The sequence below is a fragment of the Anas platyrhynchos genome, chromosome 8, assembly GCF_047663525.1.
Source record: "Anas platyrhynchos isolate ZD024472 breed Pekin duck chromosome 8, IASCAAS_PekinDuck_T2T, whole genome shotgun sequence".
Classification (NCBI taxonomy): domain Eukaryota; kingdom Metazoa; phylum Chordata; class Aves; order Anseriformes; family Anatidae; genus Anas; species Anas platyrhynchos.
In genome coordinates this window covers 32734432-32750487 of record NC_092594.1, presented here as the reverse complement: position 1 = coordinate 32750487, position 16056 = coordinate 32734432, and the positions used below count along the sequence as shown (strand labels likewise).

Below are 16056 nucleotides of genomic sequence, written 5' to 3'. Positions count from 1 at the left end.
ACTTGGTATTAACGTTAAGCTAAAGGTTAGACAGCTCATTGTAATACTTACCAGGCATATAGATGAAATATATTGTCAAATTGAAAGCCCTTCTCCTCCTGCCCCCGGAAATGTTACGACCTGTATATAACATTGGAAAGTAGATATATTTGTAACTGTCCGTAGGACCCAGGCGCCAATGGTGTATGACGGTTTAATAAGCCTCCTTCATTTGTGATCTGCAAGAAAATTGCTTTCTCGTTCCAATGTAGCAAACTTCTTGCTGTTTCTAACAGGTAATTCTGTGTTTCCATTTCATAGAAATAAATGTTATTTTCTATTAAAAAAAAACCAACAGTGGTATAAGTGGCAAGTGGTATTTGATCAAGCGGTGAGAGTGTGTTTTGGGAGATTGGTTTGGCAAGCATGGTCTGAAGGAGTTTACAAAACTAATACAAATATGTTTATTACATTTTTATCATCGTTAAACCAGGTAGACTCCAGAAAAAATTGCAAATAAAAGCGAAGCCTACAAACGGGACCAATTTCCTTATCAACTGAAATTGTTAAAGAACTTTATTTCCAGTTCTGGTCTTTATCTTATTCACGCCAGAAAAAAAAATAATAAAATAAAAACCGGAGATGCAAGTTGAAGCGGGAAATTTTCCTTACAAATCTTGCCGATTTTTTTTTTCTTTTTTTCTTTTTCCTGTCATTTTCAGGAGATCTGCCCATGGTGTGCTGGCACTGAACGGCGCGGGGGCTCCCCGGGGCCGCTGCTGACGGCCGCCCAGGGCGCGGGGGCGCGCCGGAGGCGGGGGCGCGCCCGGCTGCTTCTTCGGGAGCACCTCTCCGCTTTGCTTTCGGGGTCTGGGGGGGCTCTTGGGTGCCGTGGGGCTGGCGCTGCCCCGGCCCCATCCCACTTCGTGCCTGCGCTCGGGTCGGCCGGAGGATGCTCACGCACCCAGAGCGGGCGCGGTGCGGGGCTGCACGAAACCCGTGGAGGCTCCTAAAGTTGGTTGGTATGGAAACCTAATCCCCCCGAAGCGCTCCGTGGCACAGCTGGACTGTTTGCTCTCGCACTGCAAACAGACGCGGGTAAACACGGGCTGCCAGCTGCCGGGGGCGCCCCGCAGCCGGGGACAGCTCCGTGTCGCCGGGGGCTGGCGGCCAGCCCCGGCCCCAAAAGCTGGAGGCAGCGAAACGCCCTTCTGCGCTCCCCGGCGCGATTGATCAAGCTGGATACAATTTTCAGATTTTCTTCGGGGAGTAAATATTGCAGATTACACCTAGGTAAATACTTTTGACCCCGATCCACCCCGGGAGCAGCCAAATCAATATCACAAGGGAAACTTTTTAGAGTCTCGTGTTCCAAGAACGGGTGAAACTTAATATTACTACAATAAAACGGTTTAATAAAGAAGGGCTTTAATAGTGAGCTAATTTGATTGAGTTTCCTAATTCCACTTTAATTGGAAAAGGAGTTGTCTGTTTGGTTATAAAGTGCCAGGGTTATGTTAGACTGGAAAGAAAAAAAAAAGATGGACTTTGAGCATCTGAATAAACTTTTTTTCCTTTTCCTTTCTTTTTTTTTTTTTTTTTTTTTTTTTTCTTTTTTCGTTTGGCAGCTGACTTTGTGCAGGATGGGTTTCCATATCTAGCATTATGAATGGGCTACAAAGAGCTGCTACTTAAAGAAATCAGGTCGCCACATTTCTCCCATTCTAGCCCCGTTGAGAAGGGCTTAGGAGGTGTTGATTTAACTCGGCTCCCCTTTTAATTATAAAAGCCATTCTTGTGTAGTTGGCCGGGCAGGACGATTTATCCGAATTGTTGCCGCGTCCTGGAGATTGGCTTGAGCTTGGATTTATACAGCCGACCGTGGGGATCACGACGATTAACTTTCATATGGATAGTTTAGGATGTTAAACCGGGGGGAGCAGCAGGAGGGGGGAAGAGAACCTGATACATTGTCCCTATTGATGTAATTCCCCTAGATTAAAAAAAAAAAATAAATCCCCTGGGCTCGAAGCTGCCTCGGAGAGGTTCGTGCACAGAAGCCTCTGGCAGGCCATAAAATATTCAGGTCCCTTTTAGAGTAAAATAAAATGCTGTCACTTGAATAAAAATCCGCGGGACCGAGTATAAATTATTTGTAAAGCGGCGAGGCTGCAGGCGAGCGCTCCCAAACTTCCCTGCTAATTAAATATTAATCCATTGGTCGCGGGCAGCGGCGGGGCTGTACCGGGGGCTGCCGCACAGAGCCGGCCGCGTTCCGCAGCGATATTAACGGCACCGCTGCTGGATGGGAATCAGCCCTAATCCGCGCCACGATAAAGATCAAATTAGACTAACAGTTTAGTAGCGAAACCACATTCCTTCACCCAACGTGAACCTCTCCGCGCCCCGCTCGCTGCCAGGCGGCCTCCGAGGCCGAGGCCGGCTTGGGAAGGCTCCGGCACCCCCCCAGCCGGCTCCCCTCACCCCGTGGGCCTCGCCGGCTTGTCGCGGGGGCCCTGGGGGATAAAGGAGCCCCCGGGCGAGGTCGCTTCCCTCCGGCTCCGGCCCTGCCTTTTGCTCCCGGCTTTCCCCCGCCTGCCGGTGCCCCGCTGCCGGCCTGGGGAGCGCCCGCGGCACGGCGCTGCCTCCGCGGGGAGGGAAGGAGGCAAGGATGCAAAGAGGCAAGGAGGGAAGGGAGTGAGGGCGCTGGGCGAGCAGAGCCGCTTGCCGTGCCCTCCTCGGCACCGCTGGGGTGGTAGCGGCCCCCTCCCCGTCCCACCGGCCTCCCCTCGCCCTGCTCTCCCTCCGGGACATCCCTTCCTCCCGACGGCCAGCCCCGGTATCGCCCTGTCCCGACATGGGTCCAGCGGGGCGCCGGGCGAGGCGCCCCCCAAACTTTTCCCCTGCCTCCCCTCCCTGAGCGGGCATCCCCCCCGCGCTGTCATTGCATCCCCATGGCAACTGCGGCAAGCCCTCCCGTGCCGGGACGACACCGGGGAAGTATTCACTATATCGAGACGTGAGCCAGCAGGTGGAAAAAACGAGGAGGAGCGGCTCCGCAGGGCGAGGAGGCTGCAGCCGCTGCCTCCGGGAGCCTCGCACCGGGGAGCGGCGGCGGCGCCCGGAGCCGGGGCGCGGGGACCCGGCGGGGCCGGAGCTGCTCCGGGGGCACCGGGGGAGCCGCGGGTTCGTTCCCATCTCGGTCTCCCCGATTCACTCGGGTTTCGGCAGAAATGATCTGCTGCAGAAATGATTCCTGCTCTGTTGCTGTTCCTTTGCAGACCTCCCCTTTCATTTCCCCTCATCTTTTTATTGGAAAATTGAAGAAAACGCGATATTGGGTTTGAGGTAGAAAAAAGAGACACGAAACACGAAATAAACTAAAGTTGCACAACGTTTTTCCTTTTTTATTTTTAAAACAAGCTTTTCGTTTTCAGGAGAAAAAAAGAAAGATTTTTAAGTGCGTTTTCATCTAAAACCGATCCCTTTTCAGCCAGATCCCCTTGTTGCTGCATAATCCAACAGTAAATGGAAGAAACACTCTGGAGCTGTGGCACCCCGTGCATCACCAGCCCCTGTGCACGGCACCATCCGAGCATCAGTGCCAGCTGAGCATCCTGCCCTGGCTTTGCCTTCGGGATTTGGGAGACCCATCGAGGGGAAGCAAGGTGTGGGGAGAGCGAGGTATTTCTTGGGGGGATGGCCAAGAAGAGCCTGGAGGGCAGGGGAAGATGCTGGTTGACCCCAGGCAGGTGTGAGGCCCTACCCGGAGTGGGGTGATGCTGGGGGTTAAAGGAGCAGGGCGCAGAGGGCAGGCAGGGCCTTCACACAGCTCGCAGGAACCAGGGGGTGAATTCCAGCACACCAGAGGGGGCTGGCAGGGCCTTGGGCTCATGAAAGCTCACAGGGAGCTCGGTGCAGGAGTGAGGGCTGTGGAAGTGCTTGGGAATCCCTGGAATAAGGTTTTGGTGCCCGTATTATGAGAGCGCAATGAAAGTGCTGTGTCAGTCTCTGGGCTGAAGGGCAGCCATTGCCATGGGACATGCCAGGCAGCTCCTCAGCCTGCCTTCAACGCCTGTTACAAAGCACCTTTCCTGAGGGAGCCTTTGCACTGCACAGGCTAAACAAGAGTAAGAAGGTACTGCGTGGCAGGATTCACTTTTTCAGGGAAAATACGAGAAGCTCTTAATTTCTGATATAGTGATAAGAGGAGATCAGGAGATTCAATTACATGCATGCTCACAGTGCTGGCTGAGCAACTTGCCATCGGTGTAGAACGGGGATGGGTGTTTTTACAGTGACTCATTGATTGTTCATGTGGAAGCGAGTAAGTCAAGGGAGATGGAAATGCTTAAAGACAGGAAGACATTACTAACAGTCCAAACTGCAACAGGCTGATTGCTAACCACGTCTAACACTAACAGAGGCTGAGGCTGGCTCTATCCAAACGGGATAGTGAGCTCCTGTTCGGCTCTACCCCAGGTGTGAATTCGGCAGACACGTGGACAAGGGCATGATGAGACACACGCCTGGGGGATAATTCTGCCTGGAATGTTGTTTTGTGCAGTGTTGGATTTACCTGTATGTGGGAGCTAAAGTCTTGGATTTTATCTTAACTCCTTGCAAACTTTAAACTAGAGGGAAAAACAGTGCTTCCTGACAGGCCTGTGTTGATGGAACAGCAAAATCTTGTCACCTACAATCTGTGGGTACCTTTTCTGTAAGAAGTGGTGATGTGTGGGATGCACTCTGGTCCCTGACTTCACACAGAACATTTCCTAAATGAACTTTGCAATGCAGATCTGTGTGTGTGGGTAAGGATGAATCCTTTCACATGACCTCAATGTCTGTATACTTTCAGTGAGTCAGGATTTGGATTTTATTTTTTCCCTGCCTTACATTTCCTCCTTTCTTTTATAACTATGGTTTTGGATCTTAGTAGCATACTGCAAAATTTGTAAGAGTAATGAAAAAAGTTGTTTCTTTGTGGTGGTGATGATGATTTTTTTTTTTCCCAATTACAGGAAAGAATGAAAAATGACTGGAGAGAAAACCTAGATGAATTTAAGATTTTCAGAAAACAATGTAGAAATTCATTGAAAACATTTGCCCAAAGTCCCACTGCCCATCAATAATTACAGATCTGCTGTGCATATTTTCCGAAAGTAGTTGACCATTTAAGTTGGTATATATAACAGATGAGAAGGATCTGTGCAAATCTGTGTAGGTTTGTGACAGCAGGGCAGACTCTTGGGGGGAAGAGGGAAATGGAAAGGAAACCAGAAACAGAGTGAATCTTTTCGTGTGGTCTGACAGGCAGATGGAAAGCATGAATTACAAAGGCTTTTAAAAAGATCTGTTTGGGGTTTATGTTTACAAGGAGACTTAACAAGACTGGCTGGCCTTAAAATGCTGAGGTCTTTGCTAAAATCAGATGTTTGGAAGTGGAATGGGTTACTAGCCCTGACCCAGAATACAGAAGAGGTTCACAGAGATTCAACAAGACAGGAGCAGGGGCAGTACACCCATAAACCCTTCATCAGATTTGGAAAAGGGCTTAGAGGTCAGCAGGACGTGGAGTCGGGGAAGGGAGGAGGGCATGGCCCTTGATAAATGGAGCTGGATCCAGAGACCAGGAACTTCTGACTGAGAGCAGCCACGGCACCAGGAGAAGACACTGCCAGAACAAGCTTGGATTTGTGCAGCAGGGACTGACTTTCTGATGAAACAGATTTATAGGGAACAAAGGTATCAAAATATCACCTCACTTTCTTGTAAGCGGGATACGGGATATTGATTTCTTCTCATGGCCTGGGGAAGCCCGTGATCTACTTGGGTAGAACCTATGGATTTCCCCAGTTTCCTAAATCTCCTGCTTGAAAGGTTAGCCGTAGATATTTACAGCCAAATGAATGGAGCTAATAGTGGAGATTATAATTTAAAGAGCTTTTGCTTTGCAAGGGAAGACTCGGATATCTCACGCTGGTTATGAGAATTTAATTAAAGACCTGTTCAATAGGAGTAAATGGCACATGTTCATGCACACAGAAGATGAAATAAAACTGCGGTGCTCAGTCTAGTGCACTAGAATGAAGTTACAAGATGCCTGGCTTTTTCATGCTTGGAGGGATGAATTATAGTTAATTTCTCTAATAATTCTTTTTGTCCACATGATGAAGCTTTGCTTTGACACAGAGAAGATAATCCTAATGCAGTGGGGCCAGGAGTCAGAAGATGTTCTCACAGATCTGGCAGGCAAACAGGGCTGGCCCCTCACTAAAATCCATACCCTTCTTTCTTTTTTTTTACATCCATCAGGACATAATTTTGAACATGCAGAAAATAGTATAAGGCTTGTAGATTTAGGGATTCATACATCAGGTAGCTTACAATCTTCATCTCCTGCACAGCAGACTAATGAGTTAACCCAGCTCTAAACTACTGAGAGTGTAATGGTATCAAAGTATCCAGGACCTACCCCACAGCTCTGGCAGATACTGGAGAAACTGGAAAAGGCATTATGATGTGTTTCACTATTATTGTGTTATTCTTTAATAGTTACATTAAAATGGCTACGGATTCTGATGTCAGGCTGAAATGTATGTTAACTACCCCAGTGGGAATCTGTGAATCTTTCATTTTGGCTTCCTAATTCTCTCCTGGGAGAGCACTCTTTTCTTTTCTTTTTTTTTTTTTTTTTTTCCTTGTACCTTGGTCACCAAATAACTTGCCTTATCTCAGCATGGAAAGATACGTACATCTTTGATTTGCAAAGAGTTCAAAACCTGTGCAAGATGTGTTCATCAGCATGCTTAGCTAGCAGAGTTGTTTCGCACTGTAGAGCAGAGCTGGCAAAACTGTGTACTCAGCTATCAGGTGGGAGATGGCTCTGTTAAGCTGGAAGTCTGTGGTGATGGGGACAATGAGCAATAGTGTGTTTTTAAAATCAGGGATGACCTGGGAGCCTTACCTCCTGTGTTATTTTATTAGTCATCACTGAAATGTCAAAGCAAAGTTAGTCCTGATTAGATGTGCTGAACTGAACAGGAGCAAATGATGTTTCATAAACTGTAAAAAGCTGAGGCTGATCTGGTGAAGTCATTGGTAAAATCTCTGTTTTTCTTGGATGCCTCAGCAGGGTAGATGCTGCAGCTGATGGATGTCAATGATATTGGGCAGCAGCTCTCTCATTAAGAAATTGCCTGCTGGAACTCCCTCCAGCCATCTGGCATCCAAAATGCAACAGCGAAAGGGATCCTGTTGGTGATTTTCAGTAAATGTTTTGCACAGAGCCATCTTTGTTGACTGTGTCTATTGTTTTGCAGATGTTTATGGTATCATGAATCTTTTTTTTTTTTTAACCCTAATTGAAACTCATGCTTCACCAGTCCAAGGATTAACTTCATCATAACAAAAATAAATTTTGCATGATTTTTTTTTTTTTTTATCCCAAAGTGTACATTTGTACATTTTTAGATGGCTTCTCTGATCATGTTTGATTTTAAACATTTACATTTTTAATCCCCTAACTACTGTTGTGCTTTAAAAAATATATATATCAAAAATTATGTATACATATGATAACCTTTTCATGGTTTGTTCTCTGTTTTTTTTTTTTTTTTTTGAAAATTTTTTTTTCTTAAATAATAGACTGTAGTTATTTTTCTTAAACCTTCTGAAGGCTTTATGAGCAACAACAATGAAAATATTAGTGTACTTCACCCTGTCTGGCTGTAATCGGGTTTTATTTTGCCACAAATGACAATCACTTAGTCTCTTTTCCCCTCAGTTTAAATTTTGGTGCAATTGGGGGTCTCAAAAGTTACATTTATAGATTCTGGTCTCACCTGGGCAAGTCTTTGTTTCTTCACAAAACCAAGCACTGAGTGTTGTCTTGAAGCAGGATGCACAGCACAGAAGTGCTGTGGTAGCAACATGCTGCTGGTGCTCAGTGGGTGTGGGCCCCCGATCTGCTCAGAGATTAATCTGAAAATGAAGTGATTTATGAAATAGGTAAAATTGACACTTCAGCTGAGTGTGGTACATTTATAGCAAAGCATATTTATTTCGTATATCAAGTCTTTTGAAAGGTACAATTATCCCTTATCGTTAGAGGTTGGTTTGTTTAACTTTCAATGGATTATTCTCATGGAATAAGAATGAGACATTGCTGTTGCAGAGGAGCACTGGGACCTTGTAAATGAAGGAAGCTGTGAGGTTTTGTAGTGAAAACTGCACATGGGTCTCAGAAGACTTGGTTTGTGTACTAAATTCTGCTGCTGATTTATCAACACTATGTGACCTTGAGCTACTCAAAACAATTTTTATTTTTTAAAAGTCACTACTAAAACTGACAGTCTCCTGTTTTAGTAAGAAACACACAGGGCTTGAATTGCAGACTTTTGTACTATTTGAGTATTTATTTTTAATAAGGGTCCTAATTAAGTGTGCAATCTCTGTTGCAGGAAAGCTCTCCTGGACTCTGTCTTCATTCATTAAAATGTGTCAAATTCCTCAGAGTTTAGAGCAGGGCTCTAACAATGGCAAAAGAGACCCTATGTCCTGACTATATACTAACATGTGCCAAAGAATAAGCTTGTTAATAAGTACTTGTTCAGTGATAAAGTATAGCAACAAGGGGTTATATATTTCCTCACTTCCCACTACATGAGCAGAGCCCCTGAGTTTGCTCAGGAAGCTATACTGTTGTGAGACATGGAAAAGTAAAATATGCTCTGCTTTATAATAAGTCATTCCAGCTCTGTCTAATTAACACTTCCTAGTGTTAATTGTAACCCCCTGTTCTGTGTTTTTCAGGGACAATATTTCCCAAGTATTGCTGATGAAATGTCAGGCAGAGGTAATAATTTTGTTTTCCTTGCTATTATAACATTGTGCCATAGATATAGTTATATACAGAGATACATGCCAATCAACCAACAGAGCAAACAAGATGAAGGAGTACAAACCTTTTCCTTAGAGAGCTCCTTAGGCAGACAATGAATTATGAGTTCTTCTCTGCCTAGAGAACTTGCATTGAAAATGGCTATTCCTACTGGTGTACCTCACTGTGATTAAAAATGATGAATAATTGTAGGTGGCTTGTTTTATTAAGTCAATAGACTTAACAGGATGGAACATGGAGTACAAAAATAATAATAATAAAAAAAAATATATTTTTTTACATTCCCACAGGTTTCTAACATTAATGCTACATAAATACTTTCGCTCAGTTTCTGCAGAAAGGCATTTAATGAACAATAAAGACATTCATGTTGTTGAAAGGGGGAAAATCCTGTTGGTGCTCCAACAAACCTATCTGTCTTGGTTTTGTAGTCTGAAGGAAATAAGAGAGTGTTCAGAGAAAGTAGGAACAGGAGAGACACTGTTAAAACATCACTCGAGTGCTGGCAATGCCTCAGAACTATTGCGAAAGACAAGTAAGAAAATAAGGATATGGGGCCATTGTATGCCACTGAAGCTAAGTAGGATTTTTCTTACAGAATAAGACTTAAAAATTGAAGGTGGAGTTTGGTCTGCTTAAACAGAATGTAGAGAAATCATTATCTCCTCCCAATAATCCTGTGTGTGATGGCTGGTGACAAAATGGACGCTTGCTGTTAGACTGTAACGGAACTAAGCATTGAAAACACTGTTTAATTTCTCTATGCCACCTAATGTAACAGTTGAAATTACTGAAGATTTAATGGCCCAGTGAAATGGGCCAGTCTGGAAGCACTCTGAAATGTTACTCTTGGAAGACCACCAGTGTTTCTACCTTTATGGCTATTTTGCAGAGTTTTATGATGTATTCCTGAGCATCGGGGAGAAAGGAAGGAAAATGATGAAATTATCTTTCGCTGATATAGCTAATAGGCTGATGCAGCTAATGGGAAATTAGACTGATATAGACTAATATAACTAATGGGAAAAATTCAACACAACTTTTCGTACCTACACTTAAATGCACTGTTAACTGTGAAATACAGAGTAGTTTAGAAGATGAGAAAAAACCCTACAGCATTCATTTTTGAGTATCCCAGGTGACTGTTTCTTTATCATGAGAGACATTTTCTTCACCTCTAGAGAAATGTATGTTTCCTTTTTGGAAATTTTTGTTTCCTTTTGGCCCACCATCCTCAGTTTCTGTGGTTATTCTATGGTCATGTTATCATGAGGTGAAATAAGTCATCAAAAGGAATACCTACAGATCAGGGACAGCAAGAGTGGTTTGAAAGAGGAAAACAGTACTAAATGCTCAAATGCCATAGAAGTAGAACCGAGAGTTCAATTGCTTCTACGCTTCTAATAGTATTAATAATTTCAGGTCTAGATACTTCATTATGACCACTATTTTTTTCTTTCCATGATATTTTTGTTTCCTTTTGGGGATGGTGGTGGTGATTTTTGTGGGTCATTTTACCATCTTGATGGAGCCAAAGCAACCACTTTGCTTTTGTGAGGCACAAATGTGTGGAGGCCGCCGCATGAAGCTGAGGTACGGCAGCAACGTGCCCACCCCCAGGCTCCTGCCTCAGGAGGGGAAGGCCCCTCAGCGACACCCCACCGGACTGCACCTGACCAGAGTCCCCTGTGGGTGAGGGTGGCTGTGGGTCTCCCAGCAGCATCCCAGTGCCTCCTGCTTGATTCAGCGACTCAGCCGCTGGTCCAAAGCTACCTCCACACCCCCTGATCAGGCTCGTGGAGGAGCGGCGGCCATGGCCAAAGCATTGGGTTCGTTTGGAACCCGATATCTTGAGTGAAACAAAATGGCGGCGAGGAGGCTCTGGGCCTTGGCTCCCTCAGCACCTCTTGCCCCAGACGGAAACTTCCACCTGGATTACACCAACCTTTGCAGCCCAAAGGACCCACTCCCTCCTCTTGTGAGTATTTGATTAATTTTCATGTGCATTGGTTCATTTCTAGGTTCTGTTAAGCAATTTTGCTTAAACATGGGTGTGGTTTCTTCACAGCATTGTAGAAATGCACTGGGGACATTCAACTGCAGAGGGCATTGCTTGGGTTGGACATAGAGGAGCTGGTGAAAGCAAGACGTGTGGATCTTTTATTTGATATTTTGGGATACCATTGGCACACTGTTGACTTAAAAATATCTTAGAGCATCAGCAAGCACACTTTTTGTATCTGAAATAAGACAAGCCTGGTAAGAGAAATTGACTCTTGAGAGACATTGAAATTACATTGAAATTACATTGTTAGTTTCTGTTTTCATTTTAATTTTCTCTTGTGAAAACCACTGAAGTCAGTGTGGGTTATTGCCCATGTCTTTGTGTAGTACATTTCTGAGAGACTTTGTAACCAAACAGTAAGTTCTATGGATCCTTGCAACCTCATGTGGATGGTCCTGACTGGATTCAGTGACAGGAGCTAGCACCCCTTGAGGATATTTTAATTTTTTTTTTTTTTTTAAATATATTGCTGCCAGTAACATGAAATGTAGTATATGTGTGCCCATGTGCTGCTGATATAAATTCGAGTATAGCAAGGGTCTGGGTTATAACAAATGTAGTCTCAGGAGATCAGTGAGAAATAGACGTTTTGTAAAAGTTTGTTTTGCATAGATTAGGCATGTAACATACGAGAAATTAGAATGTGACAATAGGACCAAAATCTATACCTGAACTAGATCAATGAGATGCACACTGCAAAGGCAAGACACAAAATTAGGTAGTAGACCATATGCCTCTGTAGCTGATAGCCAGTTTTAAACTTGAAATACCAAAGGCAGCGTGTCAGACATGAGCTTGTGAACTCCTATCTGTGGTATTTTTTTTTTTTTGCATGTGAATGGTCTGAGTGACTTTCATACTGATGTATGTCCTGTATCTTTAAAGAATTCACAGTCCAGACAATCAGGACTGCTTTTTCTGTGTGTCTTGGACAGCTCCAAGTGTTCACCAAAATGCAGTAACAAGTTAGAAATCGCTTTGTTTGAAATACTGATGTGGAAAAGCAGGTTGGATACTAGCCTTGTAAATATGCTACTTGAACATGGAAAGACTAATGTTATAGTTACCATGACAGTAGAATTGCTAGTGAAGAAAGAAATAATTTATAAGAAAGAGATTATTATTATTATTTTTAAAGCTCCCTTGGGACAGATCATGTTATTTTTCTGCCAGCAAAGAACTGAGAACCATAGTCACTGGTCTAATTTTTCTTGCATCCTTCATCCAGTTCTTTCTCAATGACCAGTCAGGTTTATATGAGAATAACCCAATGGGTTCCTTATCCTTCCCAAAATATACCCTTGTGTATAACCAAGGGATGCAAAAGGGATGCACAATATATATATATTGAATTTTATCTTATTAACTGGAGCTCTGTAAAAATGAAATCTGACTTATTTAGGAGAAATAATTCCTCACTAAGGAAAAAAGAACAATTTTGGCAGGCCTTGTAATACACATCTCAGGATTATCTACTAACAACTAGAAAAAGTCATGTGGCTATAAACAGTATAAAATGAAGTTATGGGCATAGTTTCTGGCTATGGTCCCTATAAATGATCTACCCTGGATTAAGCTGAAGTTAAGTCATCTTAAATCTTATGTTTGTCTAAACAACATATCTGTTGTTTAAAAAGTAAATTTCTTCATTGTTTTTACAAATATTTTTCTCTCCCCTCGCCTTTTTTTTTTTTTTTTTTTTTTTTTTTTTTCAAAAACAGGAAACTGCATTCCTAGAAAAATACTATCTAAAAAAAAGGGGGATAAATCTAAGGAAAAGTTTCCTTCAGATACATCACAGTTCAAGAGGAAGGAGGTTCAAGAGATCTGGAACCCCAGACCTTTTGAAAAGTTTGGATATAAGCATTGTAGTTTAGACCTTTCTTAATTTTAAATTATCATCATCATCATCATAATTATTTTGAATAATATTGCCATGAAAGCCAGAAAACTCCATGTCATGGTTTAGACAGAAAATTTTTAACAAACAGCTCATAATCTGACCAAAAGAAGGGATTTCTTTGTCCTTCTGCAGCAGTTCTATTTTCTCTTTCACATGGTTTGTACTTTAATTGGCACATCTGTCTTTAACAGAATCTCTTCCAAAACAGCATCCCTTGCTCTGCCCCTTAAAACTTCAGCCCTTCTCTCTAGGTTAGGTAGCAGATTCCTGTGATTGCATGTGGTACACATGTAGTTTTCAAAGTGTCTTCCACCTAATTACCATTAAAATCCTTTTGAAAATCTCACTAGGCACTGTGCGTCTTCAGCATGTTTTTCCTGAGATTTAGTCACCAAGTAGTGCTGCAGGATGTTTGAAAGGGCTCAGGAAGCAGCCTCTATCCTGGGAAAGGCTAAAAGGGTGATTAGGAGAATGCAGGAGATTGGGTTTGTAATAGTGGTAGTTTATCCTAAGCCTCTTTGTTTTAACAATCATGTCTAAAACCTTAAAGGTGCCGGCCACGCATGCTGAGCTCTTGTTCAAATGTCGGTAGTGGAAGTGCAGAGGTTAAGAGGTGCCTCTCTTGCAAGTAAATTCAGAAGATGCTGCTGTGGTCTGGGCATCTGGCTGCAACTCAGAAGGCTTTGGTTAAACTTCCTCTTTGATCAAAGAGTTACCACGTGCCCAAGGGGGGTCGCTTGGGGCTCAGGTGAAATACCATGTTCTCAGCCCAAACTTCTGTCATGTGCAGTAGCTAGTTGGAGTTTGAAAGAGAGAAACAAGAACAAACACTGCATCTGGCAAACAAGAACTGTGAGTATTGGCCAAGGTTAGTGACTTACTGAGTATTTTGTAGCACTGAAAGGATTTTTGTAAGATCTGATTCTTGGAGTCCTGGTGTTCCTTGAGAGCCTCAGAGTTTGCTTTTAAGTAAGCTTTTAGCCAACTGGGGGAGGAAGATAAATGAAGTCACCAACCATAGGGGCTTGACAAAATGAAAGGCATTACACTGCTGGTCACATGCTATGTGTAAAGCAGCACAAGACCAGATCTGGTGTGTTGGTTAGGCCTTCAGAATGAGCACCAGAATTCAGGCTTTGGCCAGCCATCAGGAACTGAAAGCAGTCAGTGTCTCACACTGACTTCCAGGATCCATAGTCTTAAATTTAAATAATTGATGTGGTTAATGAATAATAAATTTAATAGTAATGATTAAGGCAGATAACTCCCTGTTCAGTTAAATGGTCACAGCCAACTGAAAAGGTGTGTGGTGCATACATGCTGCTCTGCTCCTCTGAAGTTTGCATGCGGTTATTCCCCAACAGCCTCGTTTAATGCTGTGGCAAAACGCTTTGCCCTTAGACAGTGCTTCACCACTTCCAGCCTCACACCTGGCTGCAGCAGCATGCTTGGTGTAGAGGAGAACAGCTAATTAATGTACAGTGTTTTGCCCTTTTGTGCAGGGAAGCTCTGAAAGCCGCATTTTTCCTTTCTAAGAGCTGTGGAAGCTGGCGTGCTGTACCCTGCTCTCTCAGGTGATGTTGCCTGCCCAGTGGCAGTTTTCTAGGAGAAGCACAGCATCCTAGACACTCTCTCCTTGTCCCTGCAATCTGTTAGCCCTGAAGTCTGTCCTGGTGGGAGCTGGAGCAGCTCAGCAGGGGTGCGCAGAGATGTGCAGCGCTGGCTTTGGAGCAGGGTCCCTGCAGGGCTCTGGAACAAGAGGGAAAATTCCCCCTCTCTTGTCTCGCCCTCCCCTCCCACCCCGGCCATTCAGCCCACTTCCTCAAAGAGGCTTTGTGGAGTCCGCAGACCGCAGAGCTTTTTTCTTCCTCCCCACCCTGCTCCGCCATTCCATCTGGTGTTTGTTTTGCTGTGCCGCCTCTTGTTGGCTCCATCTGAATACTGTAGGAGTCTCTCGCTGGATGTTTTGACAAGTGGATGCTGTGGAGCGTGGGCCGTGCAGCCCGGGGAGGGGACCTGCAGGCTCCAGCTACATTCATTTCTGCTGGTGTACGACGGCGGGGATGCGCTGCTGTCATGGGTTAAGATCTTTGCACAAAGGGACTCTGGGCTGACCAGGGACATTGCTCTGCTGTAGAAGAGTGGCTGCCTGGTGGCCAGGAGGGGGCCCTGTGCTGTCATTTTCTGATGACAGCAAGGAGTGGGCCAGGGCTGGCCTCGTGCCTTTGCGACTCCAGGTTTGTTGTTGTCCCTTCAGCTGTGGGTGGCACAAACAGACACCGAGATGGTTGCTTCTGAATTACTCATGCAAGTGGGCTCAGCCCCTCTGCTTATTCTTCTTGTCATTGCTTATTTATTAATTCTGCTCTTAAGGAAGGTCGGATTTTACTTTCATCCACTCAGCAGAACACCCTTTAAGCCACAAGAGCCCTGTGCAATTAACTGGCCTGGAGCCTTTTGCTCCAGAACATTTCTTGAAGGCTTCCAGCACAATGTTGACAGGATTTCTCTCTGCTTATATATGCAGTAGTTTGTGAAGAGAGTGAGGACTCACGTTTTATTTTCTTCACCCTTTCTCTGGAGCACCTGGGAGGCAAGCAGTGTCTGAGCTTGTTCTTTGGCACAGCTTTCAGTCAGGCCCAAAACAGACATGGGGTCATTACAGCAAATGTTCACAGCAAATCCTCAGGTCATGCATTGCAAGTTAGAACTGAAGAATTTAGAGCTTAAACGCTGGGAAATTCTCTGCAACTGTATGTGATGCATCACCTCTAACGTGGTTTTGCAGGGCTATTTCTGTTTTTCCCAAATAAGAGCTAGTGAACGTTTGCTACTGTGGCACTAACAGTGGATCACATTTGGATAAGGACTTGTTTGAGCAGTGTCTTGATTCTGCTGCCACTGTGTGGTCAAACCCGGTCTGGTGCTTCAGGTACTCCAGTTTCTTACCAAGATTTGCGTGGAGCCAGCAGAGTCCTGCACCCAACCTGTGGTTCTCCTCCACACTGCTGAAGATGAGAGTAAGCCCAGGAATTAATGCCCTCTTTATTTGTCTTACTGGAGCAGCCAGATGCACCTGCAGCAATAAGGGGCCATTGAGCTGCGGAGGTATTAGGGCAGGGAAAAACAACAAACAGTCCCTTACTCAGCTCATAATTTGATACTATGACCATATGTAACAAGTAAATAAAACTGACGTGGCAA

General features: G+C 44.4%; 1 long non-coding RNA gene across 1 annotated transcript in view; it reads left to right on the top strand.

Annotated features, from left to right (window-relative positions):
- Positions 1-10222: 10222 nt before the first annotated feature.
- Positions 10223-16056, top strand: part of LOC106019428 (uncharacterized) — a 158607-nt gene continuing 152773 nt past the window's right edge. The window contains exon 1 of the long non-coding RNA XR_003498781.3: positions 10223-10862. This is a non-coding gene — a long non-coding RNA (uncharacterized lncRNA). The remainder of the gene's footprint in view (positions 10863-16056) is intronic.